Below are 12469 nucleotides of genomic sequence, written 5' to 3'. Positions count from 1 at the left end.
TTCAAAATATTTTTTGTTCAGTTGAGTTTAAAGTACCCTTTCTAATCTGAAGTCTATCAAACTATTTTTAATGAATTTAACATTTAAGACTGTTTTTAAGGTTGAGTTAAATATTCTGTGTTAAGGATCAGAAAATTATAATAAATTTGATATTGAACATCCATGTGTTTTTAATTTTCAGAATGCACCTATTATGTTTATGATGTACAGGCAAATATAAAGTAGTAGATTATTCATTTTGAAGACTAACATCTAAGAAGGCAACATCCAAATGCTGCAGTTATGATTTAATCAGTAAAAATTGCATTGTATTTGGTAGAGCATAAGAATGGAAAAGGTCAATTACAATTTAGCAATAACAAAAATTGTACTGTTCAGGTAGGAAACCTCAAAAAACATAATCTAGAACCACTCAAGTATACACTATGCAGGGCTCCTCCATTAAACCATTGGTTTAATCCACATGGGCTTTATAATGTGGGACCAATATGGGGCTTATGCATGTTTCCCACATGGGCCCCACTCAGATTCTACGTAGGATTCATATGGGCTAATTCACATAGGGCCGACATGGAACCCATGGACAAACCCACTTGGGGCCCATGCCTCAAGCCCATATGGGGCCTACATTGGCCCCACAAAAAAAATGTTGGCTGGGGCACTTGCTGCCCGGCCGTTCCCAATGACATACAGATCCGCAGCATTGCCATCTACTGACTAAAACCAAAACGGCAACCGATGTCGAATAGATTAATGATTACAGACCAGACAAAAGTAAAAGTAAAAATATATTCAATACATGTGTAAAACATAAGGGAGATAAATATGATTAAATAAACCGTAGGCCTTTCATAACTCGACAGCGGTGTGGGTCCGTGGGCGGCTGTAGACTACACCCTTACCACCGGCGATAATGGTACGACCCAGCTGCAAGCGCAAGCACATAAATGTAAAATTAGAAAAACAAGTAATTTTTGTTTGTTCGAAAATCTGAAATTCTGAAGCAATTACCCAAACACGTATACAAATGAAACTGAGAGACAATTATCCATTTGTGAAGTACCCATGAAAATTGAGAATGAAAGTTTGAAACCAATTTTCATTTGATTACTTTTGATGGTGAAAATTGAAAAAATAACTGCAAAGCCTTACACGGACCATACACGGACCGATCAGTCATCTCGTTCATCTCGTTCGTAAGTGAACGAAAGGTCCCGCTTATTCTCGTTCGTGAACGAAATGAACGATCAGTCATCTCGTTCATCTCGTTCGTAAGTGAACGAAAGGACTCGCTGATTCTCGTTCATGAACGAGCTGTTACTTCTGCCTCGTAAACGAAATGAAAGATGAGGTCTCTTGTTCAACAAGTACAGAAACGGACACAATGTAAATATCCTTACGAAAATAATTAAATAATGCAAGCTGATGGTTAAATGTAACAAGGAAAAATTAACAATGTCATTTTTATTGCATGGAAAATGTCAAGCCCTGTTTACTCAGTTATTGTACTGCAGGTGTTTTGTGTGCATTTTGTATAATTCATTGTTCTTTCAAATAAAAACGACTTCATTACGTTTAAGTCATGTCATGCACTTCTCTAAAAACTGTAAAACAAAAAAGTATTGGTTAGCTCTCATTCGCGTCACGTCAGCAAATAGCATTCCAGTTCCGGTTGTGAAGGGACGTGTAATTGGTTAGATCTTCCACTGAACGAATACGCCCACACTGACCAAGTCGCTGTTGAGTCTGAACGAGAGAGAAGTGAACGAATTGAACGAATTGAACGAGAGTGTACAGTACACTATAGGTCGGTCATTTAGCATGTGAGTCTCGTTCAGCAGTCAGCAGAAAGCGGATGCAAAGCGCAGTTACAGGTAGGCTACTTTGCACGCTTGTTTATTTAAAATACATAAACTTCACGTTTAACATAATCCCAGATTTATGAATGTGTAAATGACCAAACAATTAACTTTTTAATTATGCAGAAAAACCTTGTGCATTGGTCATCTGAACATCGTATTTAGACTTATTTTTATTTATTTAATGAGTAGATCAGAGACACACATTTTAATAAAGCCTGTAATCAGTTTATACGTCCATTAATACATTAATGACATAACAGAAGTCTTTTTTGCCACCTGCTGGCGTATTATAGAAATGGTCACTGAACGAATCAGTGAACGAATCATTTTGGTGAACGAACTGAAAAAGAACGAATCACTCAAATGAATCATAATTCCCATCGCTACTCAACACATATTTACGCTCGGTGAGCGCCCCTCAGCGTCACTTTTGAACGCGCAGTGTACCCCTTTGACGTCGTTTTACGACGAACAGGGAACTGCGTTGCTGTTTTCTAAATGCTCCAGACAGACATGCGTGCAATTCTTAGCATTTCATAATTATTTATGGTTTTAATATTTTGTAGCACCTAACCCCAACCTCACCCTAACCCTAACCACTTCTCAGCCATATAAAACACAGCACGCGAATAAAAGTACAGTCACAGGTATTTATTGCACAAACTGACCAAAAGCATTACAAAATATAACAAACAACTCGTTACGAAGACGTTTTTGCACCAAAGCCGTACGATAACTTTACATGAAGATGCCGTGCGTGTCCCGTGAATACATGAAGTCGGCTCCCATTCAAAAGATAAACCATAACAGCTAGATGCAGTCGGTTGCGGGAGCCAATACCGTTTCACGTTCAAAGCCAACGAAATGACGCGATCGGTCACGAGACACGGGAGAGCCAATGGCATCGAAGCTGACGTAACTTCCTCTGGCGGCAAATTTTGACCATCTTTCTTCACTCACTGGATTTGAGATTTACGGCGGACGGTGATCGCTTTCGCATCTGTTCCTCATACAAATCGATCGTTTCGGGTTGGTACCCTTGGAATTTCAGTATTTTTGAACGACATTGTGACTGCTTATATTATGTGTTTTATATTACGATAAATAAACTGTTTCATTACTTCCTCAAACTGTCTGAATAGTGTCATGTAAACACAATTAGCCTGGCCATTAAACTTAAATTAAACCCAGAAACATCATCATTGCAAATTAACGTTATATTTATATATACATTTTCATAATGACGGTGAAATTCGCGTGGCCTTAACGTCAAAAAACGACGGTGAAATTCGCGTGGCCTTAACGTCAAAAAACGACGCCAAAGGAGTACTCTGCGCGTTCAAAAGTGACGCCGAAGGGCACTGACCGAGCGTAAATATGTGACGAGTCGGGAGTGAGAATGTGTTGTCCGAACAGCTATTTCAGTCTTGATGCAACATTGTACTTGTGTTGAGTTGCTCACTTGCAGTGTAACTTCACTTTATAGTGAGTTAATGGGGTTCAACCCTAAAATTTTGTCCTGTGAATTATGAATACAAACAGTGGCACTTTATGGCACTTAGTGTCATTTGCTTGCAGTGTAGATGGTGATAATGCAGTATTGGGGAGCGTCATGTAGTCTAGCTATACAGACAGTGGAGACAATTTTGTGATTAAAGGGGTCATATGGCGCGAATACGTGTTTTACTGTGTCTTTGGTGTGTTATAACAAGTTGCCCATGCATGTATTAGACACGTAAAATTGCAAAAACGAAAGTGTAGGAACAAAAAATGCATTCTATCTAAAAGCGAATGCTCACCCAGATCCACATCAGTTCGTGGTATGATTTGACTAAGACCACCCAAATGTATACGCAAGTAAGGTGGGTGTACCAGTCAGTACAATTGCTTTGGAACCTGATGTTCCAAATATGGTAAGAGGCGTTACATTTCCGTCACACGCTTGCATTATTCGACCAATCACTATGCACTGGTTAACTGGCCAATCATAGCACACCTCGCTTTTCAGAGCGATGAGCTCTGTAAAAAATCTGCGCGTTTCAGAGAGGCGGGGCAAAGAGGAGATACAAACATGCACGTTATGTGGAAAATACAGCGTTTTTGAACCTTAAATCGTGTATACACATTGCATTACATCTAAAACAATCCGTAATGTTCGTTTTAGCTGTGTCATTATCACCCCTTTAAAATAGATGTATAATACTGTGCCTGATCGTGTTGAGTCAATTGCTTGTAGTGCAGAGATGGTGTAAACTGAGCTCTCACATTTTCTATAATTCAATCAGATCAACCTTATGATGAGTGTATGAATAGCTGATCAGGGTAATGATGCAGGTGTTTCAGATGAGGCTTCAGTCTCGAGGCCCATAGAGAAGGGTAATGTTCTGCAGAATTAGATATTTCTCTCTCTGCCTTACTGTTTCCATCTTATATGCACAAATAATATACAGTTACATGAATAGACGGGATTTGGGTGCAGATTTAAAAGCAGTGACCTGCATGTGTCTTTTGAATGAATGGCTGTATAGTCATGCCCGTCTCGTGTGTTGGGCAGACAAACATCATACAATAAATTGGATTTCCGAAGGCTTTGACAAAACTGGACCTATCTGAAATAAAGGTAAAGTTAAGATTATATGGCGGAGCATCGCTTTTGCAAACCATTTTTTCTGCAAGCCTGGAGTTTTTGTCATGGTCCTGCCCTCTTGTTCATGATTTTCTAGTCTTGTGGCAGGATCGTGACAGATCACTTATGTTTAGTGTGAGAAAGTCATGGTTTGTTTATCATTGACATTCCATGTGCTTTCTCGTGTCTCGTCATTGGCCCCGCCCCTCTCGTTTCCCGTATTACTTCCCAGCCGTGTATCATTACCCTCACCTGCCTAGTGTTATCATCCCTCATTTGTGTTCCCTATAAAATGCCCTCGTGTTCATTGTCCTGTGCTCGTTCGTTGTACCATGTACTTATGTGCTGTTGTACTTGCCTGTATGTAAAGAGTCTTCGTAGTTTGCCCGTGTTCCTGACTCCTGTCTTGCCTGTGGATACTATTGTGTAATTTCTGAGCACATTTAGATATATTTTTGCATGTATTGTTGCATGTATTGAGCACTGTTATTCACCACAGTTATAAATGCACTTGATAAAATACCTAAAAAGTATTGAGAAGTATTCATAGGAACATTAGTACGTAGAAGTGTTGATCTGAAATCACATTTAATAAGAATGATTACATATAAGTATGTTTATGATAATGATTTGATTATTTGAAGATGAATTGATGATTTAATGACACAATCTGTACCTGTAACCAATGATTGTTTATATAAATGCACTTAATGTCACTTTAAGCATGTTTAAAGCACATTTGAGCACAATGTAACAAGGTAAAATCCAGTGATGTTTTTAGAGGCCTAAAGTTTGAAGCCTGTTGTGCTCTCTCTGAAACCTGGGGATTTTCCACTGTTTAAGAGTAACCATGATTACGCACGTACGCCAAGGTGTGTTTGGTGGTCTCGTATGGAGACCATGGATGTTTGATGGTCTCGTGTGGTAACCATTGTATGCAAATTATTTTTAAAATGATGTAATAGCCAGCATACCACCATTAGATACGTACCTTGTTGCCTGGGACTTATTGGTGGCAGACAATTAACAATTGATTAATAAAAATAAGAGATAACAGGAAAGTACCTGATTGGTTTTAGAAGAGACCACCTTTCAGAAGTTTTACTATAATTGTAGACTGGAAAACTCTTTTTTTTTTGATCATCTCACTTTGTTTGGCTCGAGCAAATAAAGTTAACTCCTTGACACCCAGACCTTCTTTGTCTGAGAGATTTTTTGAACTACAAGACTGATATTTTTCCACAACAATACGTGTTTGTTCTTTACCCTTCCGTGTTTTGTAAGATGTTGTGTCGTGTTTAATTTGAGTTATTTTTGTCCTGCTGTTTTGCCCCCTCGTGGGAAGTATTTTGGTTTCTGTTTTTATTATTAGTCCTGTCTTCGTTACCCCCTCGTGGGTGTTTTGTTTTTGTTCAATAAAGTATTTGTTAACCCCTTCACTGCTGCTGCCTGCATTTGGGTTCTTTCCCCTCACACAACCGTGACAGAACGAACGAGCCAGCCCGAACCCAGCAGGCAGCTCCGATGGACGGCACGACGTCGTCCTCACGGTCCAGCCAAGCCCACTTGCTGCTAGGGTTCCGTCAGGAGAATCACGGGAACCGGGAGTTCGCCAGGGCATTCTCGGCGGTGGCGGAGGTGACCGAGTTTGGCAAGGCGGAGTTGAAGGCGATTTTCAACTGCTGCCTCACTCGGCGCCTCACACCGCCGGAGAAGAGTCTGCTGGCTCCCCTAGGGTTTGCGGACATGGTCAGGTACGTGGCCAACCGGGACGATCCTGGGGGTGAGGTCCCACTCGGAACTTCCGCCCCACGGTCAATCGTTTCGGAGGGCCTCGTCCTGGCTGCCGCTACCCGGGGGGACTCAGTACCCTCTGGTTTGAGCTCCAAGGTCCCCGGTCCTCCTGGCGGGACCCGTGGCGAGTGGGGGAGGAGAGACTCAAGGACGACGTCTGTGGACTCCTCCGACCCAGAACTCCCTCTGTCCTCCACGGGCCCGGCTAACTTGGCCACAAGCCCGATTGACCGGAGGAGGAGGGAGAAGCGTCGTGGAGGAGCGTCCAGGCCGGTGATCCTGCCGGTGTCCAGTCCGGCGCAGCCGGTGTCCAGTATTGTATCCAGTCCGGTCCAGCCAGTATCCAGTCCAGTGCAGCTGGAATCCAATCCAGTGTCTTGTCCAGCCCAGCCGTCGATCCAGCCGGCGTCCCAGCCAGTGCAGCAGCCGACGTCCAGTCCGGTGCAGCCGGCGCCAAGTCCGGTGCAGCCGGCATCCAGTCCTGCCCAGCCGGTATCCAGTCCGGCGTCCAGTCCTACCCAGCCGGCGTCCAGTTCGGCATCCAGTCCGGCCTTCTAGCCGGCCTTCCAGCCGGCGTTAAGCCCTGTTCAGCCGGCCTTTCAGCCGGCGTTCCAGCCGGTAACTCAGCCGGCAGTCAGCCTGGTCCCTAGCCGGGTCCGGCCGACAGCCAAGTCGGCCGCCACCAAGTCTCCGGGGACTCCACCCACGCGAGTGCCCCCAAGGACTAAGACTGTTCCCCCGAGTCCCAACCCCTTTGGACTGCCCCCCATGAACCCTTGTTTTGTCCCACCCCCCCTCCTATGTTTGTTATTTTTATTGTACCACCCTAACCCGTGTGTCATCCTTGCTTGTCTGCCCCTAGTTATGTTTACTATGTTTGTTTGGTTCTTGTCACTGTCCCAGTCGGTCTTGTCTTGTTAGTCGGTCCCTTGGTGAACACCTGGGGGTGTTCATTAAGGGCGGGGCTCTGTCATGGTCCTGCCCTCTTTGTTCATGATTTTCTAGTCTTGTGGCAGGATCGTGACAGATCCCTTATGTTTAGTGTGAGAAAGTCATGGTTTGTTTATCATTGACATTCCATGTGCTTTCTCGTGTCTCGTCATTGGCCCGCCCCTCTCATTCCCGTATTACTTCCCGGCCGTGTATCATTACCCTCACCTGCCTAGTGTTATCATCCCTCGTTTGTGTTCCCTATAAAATGCCCTCGTGTTCATTGTCCTGTGCTCGTTCGTTGTACCCTGTACTCGTGTGCTCTTGTACCGTGTTCATACTCGTTGTAGAAGTCTTCGTGTTCCTGATTCCTTGCCCTGCCTGTGTTCCCTTCCATGTTTTTTGGTAAGACGTTGTGTCATTGTTTTATAGTTAGTTTATTTGTTGTTCCTGTCTTTTTGTTTTGCCCCCACGTGGGAAGTCTTTTATTTTGTGTGTATATATATATATATATACAGTATATATTCTTAGTTCAGTTTTCCCCATCGAGGGTTTTGTTTTGTTTTTTTTGTCATTTAATAAATATACCTCTGTTAACCCCTTCACTGCCGCTGCCTGCATTTGGGTTCTTCCTCCCCACACACGATCGTGACAGTTTTTAATAGGGAGTTGTATTGCATCATCTTTATTGAAATTGTTCAATCCTCTTTGTATGTTCAAATTAATTAAACCTCTGGGATTAATAAAGAAACACATTCACAGCATTCTCTTTATCTTTCTTCTACTTTAATTTGACATGCGGCCATCAACACAAGCCAGTGATGCATTCTGGGGACTCTGGCTTTGTGTGGACTCCTCTAGTCTTGTCTAGGAATTTTCAACACATTTAAATGTTATTCAACCCTGTGTAATTTCTCTCATTCGCCTGAAACAACACTCACAGTGTTGTCAGATGGTAATTCTGTATGAACAGATGTTTGACTCCTCTGAAAGCTCATAATGGACACAGCATAAATGATTGCAAGAGTGTCTGGTTCATTGCAGTTAGCATTATTACCCTCCTTCAAGAACATTAGTCATAAATGTCAGGCAAGATGTAGGCAAGAAAAAACTTAATATACTCAAAAGATCTATAACATTTTGTGCAAGGATGCAATAAAACCCATTAAAAAGTATGCTATAAATGCATTAAAACTAAAATAAGTACTTTTTCAGTTGTAGTGAAAAAATTTGTGTGAGGAGTTGTGTACTCAAGTTTACTACTGTAAACTTAAAATATACTTCATTTAAAAGGTGGTACACTTACAAGTAAATTGATATAAGTATACTTATGCTGCGTTCCAGACAACTCAGATTTTGGGTATTGCCGACCTCAATCCAGGAAGTAAACGTCTGGAACGGCAAACGAAGTCAGTAATCCGACTTCTGAGCTTGGGGCAGATCGATCAACCCCGACTTCAGCGAGACGCATCATTTGTCGTCACGGACAAGATGGCGACTAGCCCTTCGCAACCTTATGTAACCAAACTTTCAACTATTTTTACAACACGTAATATGTATGAACATGAACGTTAATATATCCAGAAACTATTTATGAACAAATGCCTACGTTTGAATAGCTACCATATAACGATAGCATAGACTGCTGTTACGTTCTCTCGGCGTCTCAAAGTGACATCACGTGGTAAACATGCGAATGTGATGCGTGGTTGACTGGAACGTATTGAGGTCGGAAGTAGAATTTTTTATGGCATAATAACCGAAATCCAAGTTGTCTGGAAAGCAGCATTACTCCATAAAGTACTATATACTACATACTTAAAAAATTACTTGATAAAATGAACTTTTGTTCTGTTTGTTCGGAGTGCAAATACAGGTTGAAAATAGCATGAGCAATGTAAATGAAGAGTTAGGTAAAATTGTTGGGTAAACTATTCCTTTAGTAATCAGTCATACTGTACATGATTTTGTCTTGGTCTGTGTGCACGGTTGCTGTGTGTTTCAGAATGTAATTGCTGTTATTTCAGTGAGCGTGACAGTTATAAAGCTGTTTGCTGTGAAATTACTTGGATATAACGATCAGATGTGAACAGCTCAGCAGCAGATGTGCATTGACACGGTTTTATGACTGACTCATCTCAGATCTGTCTAAGCACTGGAACAGGTGGAATTACTGCCTGCTGTGGCAGCCAGCAAACACAATGACACAAAAGGCTGAGAATTTTTTTCTTTTTAGTCAACTATACAATATGGGATTTCTGTTAACGGCCAACTTGATTTGCATTTGTAATGTATTCTTTGCTTACCTTGTTACTTTGAAAGCAAGGGATTTATGGATTGTTTTGTTTTTGTTTTCCTCTGTGTATTTGATCAGCTGGGCCTCAGGTTAAAGCATAACAATCCAATTTAGTGTTGTGGAGCTCATTCAGAGAAGTCCTTCATCGCCAGTCGCAATTTTTCACCTCTTCTTCCTCTGTTGTATTCACTGTATTGTGTTTATCTTTAATATTTTGTCAATGCTTTTTTTCAGAGACATCAGTTCATTTTATACGCCTCAAGAACCAAATGTCTTCCTCTCTGGCTGCATCCATCTGTTTTTATCGTTCTCAATTCATTTGGTGTCTTCTAGCAATTTCTTTCGTCGAAATAAAGCAGTTAAAAAGCTATTCAAGGCATTCAAGTTCCAAACGGTTTTTCCTCCTTCAAATGTTCACAGGAAATGTATTTAAATATGTTAAAATCTCATTTACAATTTTTTATGTGCATGTATGCATGACTTGACTACTTGAAAGGGTAACACTTTATAATAACTGCATGCTATGAAGCGTTATTTAAGCATTAGTAAATAGTTAATTCATCATTTGTAAAGCATTTCTCAACATTAATAGACATTAGTAAGACATACATACATTCAGCTATAACTGCTTTATTCCTAATTTCTAAGAATATACTCAACTCAACTTTATTTATATAGCGCTTTTACAATTTTCATTGTTACAAAGCAGCTGTACATGAGACATATTGACTATAAGCAAAATAATTAAAGTTGTACCTGCAGAAACAAGAAAAGGTTGAAAACACAGAAGACAGATAGGTCAAATATAACAGACTATAAATTCCTATATGCAATATTAATTAAGTAAAACTTTAAAATTCTAAAGCAGCCCCCCCGGTCAGGCAGATAGTGCAAAAACAGTATGCAAACGGTGGCGAGGAACCCAAAACTCTAATCGAGAAAAAAAACCTCAGGAGAACCCAGGCCCAACCAGGGGATTCCAGTTCCCCTCTGGCAAAAGCTGCTGCCTCTGCACAAGCTCCAGAGAGCTTGCACAACAAGGCTAAATAAAATAAATAAACTTAATAATAAAATAAATTATATTTTAAGATTATCATTAATAATCATTAATAATGATTATTAATACTGCATATAATGTGTTTAATAATTTTACTTTCATACATTATTAATGATCAATTTATTATTTCTAAAATATTACATAATTTATAAACCAGTTATTTAGGAGTTACTTAAAGCATACGTATAATGCTTTATAAAAGTAGTTTTAATGTATTAATTGTGCATTGTAATGTCTCATGAATAATTGTAACTACAGTTATAACACTTATGAATTCATTGTTACACTTTGCATTTTTAATTTGGTTATAATTATTTACAACAACATTTAATGTATTACAACACACATTATGAACAATTATCATGCATCATACCCTTTGATAACCCTTTATAATGCACTATACTTAAAAGTAAAGTGTTACCGATCTGTTTTATTAATGTTGTTTGATGTTGATTTTGTGACTTGCTTTTCTACACTGTAAAACTTTACAACTGAATTTTTGGTAGATATTATCGCTGTAGTATTTGAGATAAATCGTGTTATGATCTATTTACTGGGACAGTATGTGAGTTACTACAGCACACGGCATCCATAGCACCTTTCAACTCAACTTTATTTATATAGCGCTTTTTACAATTTTCATTGTTACAAAGCAGCTGTACATAAGACATATTGACATAAGCAAAACAATTAAAGTTGTACCTGCAAAAACAAGAAAAAGGTGAAAACACAGAAGACAGAAATACCCACATACAAAACACTCCACACACACAATATGCACACGTACTAACACACATAGACATAGACACACACACACGCGCAAATATAACAGACAATAAATTCCTATATGCAATATTAATTAAGTAAAACTTTAAAATTCTAAAGCAGCCCCCCCCCCGGCCAGGCAAATAGTGCAAAAGACAGTATGCAAACGGTGGCGAGGAACCCAAAACTCTAATCGAGAAAAAAAACCTCAGGAGAACCCAGGCCCAACCAGGGAATTCCAGTTCCCCTCTGGCAAAAGCTGCTGCCTCTGCACAAACTCCAGAGAGCATGCACAACAAGGCTAAATAAAATAAATAAACTTATTAATAAGGTAAATTATAGTTTAAGATTATCATTAATAATCTAATAGCATTTGAAATTTTGTGGTGAAGACGTGTCAGGTGACTGTGTCCTTCTTTATCCAGCTCTATCATCTCAGCTCTTGTCAGGTCGCCGCTTCCCATTCTCTGCTCTACCATCAGGTCAGGCCATGAACTGCATCCTGCTCGCTGTGGTAACCTTGGAACAATGAGACAAGACTGGCTGAGAGTAGAGTACTGTTCTGCACTCTTTGATGCAACAAGTACATCAGTTGTGTTTTTGGTTACGGTTGATCTACAGTAACTAGTGCAGCCTAAACCCCCAGAGGATTTATATTATGGAAGAGTAGTGTATGCAAGATTAAAAAGATGCGTCTTTAGTCTAGATTTAAACTGACAGAATGTGTCTGCCTCCCAGACAGTGCAGGGAAGATTATTCCAAAGTTTATGCGCTAGATAGGAAAAGGATCTACCACCTGCACTTGATTTTGAAATTCTAGGTATTACCAACTGACAGAAGACGCCTGAGAGCGTAATGCACGTGAAGGACTGTAATACAAAAGAGTTCATTCAAGTACTGAGTTTCAGCCGTGACTATATTCACACATATTAGTATCTCATACCTTATTGCTTAATTGTAAAATTTGTGGTGTTAATTGATTGTAACCTAAAAAAAATTTGTATTGCTGTATCATAGCTCCATTTATTTAAACAGCAACCTTAGGGTTTGACGTACGGTGTCAAAGCTGATAATAATAAACGAACAATGTCTGTTTTGTCATTCCGTGATTCTCACTTGCATTGTAGTGCAAACTGCTC

Source organism: Triplophysa rosa, linkage group LG21, assembly GCF_024868665.1.
Source record: "Triplophysa rosa linkage group LG21, Trosa_1v2, whole genome shotgun sequence".
NCBI lineage: Eukaryota > Metazoa > Chordata > Actinopteri > Cypriniformes > Nemacheilidae > Triplophysa > Triplophysa rosa.
This window is presented reverse-complemented; position numbering follows the sequence as displayed.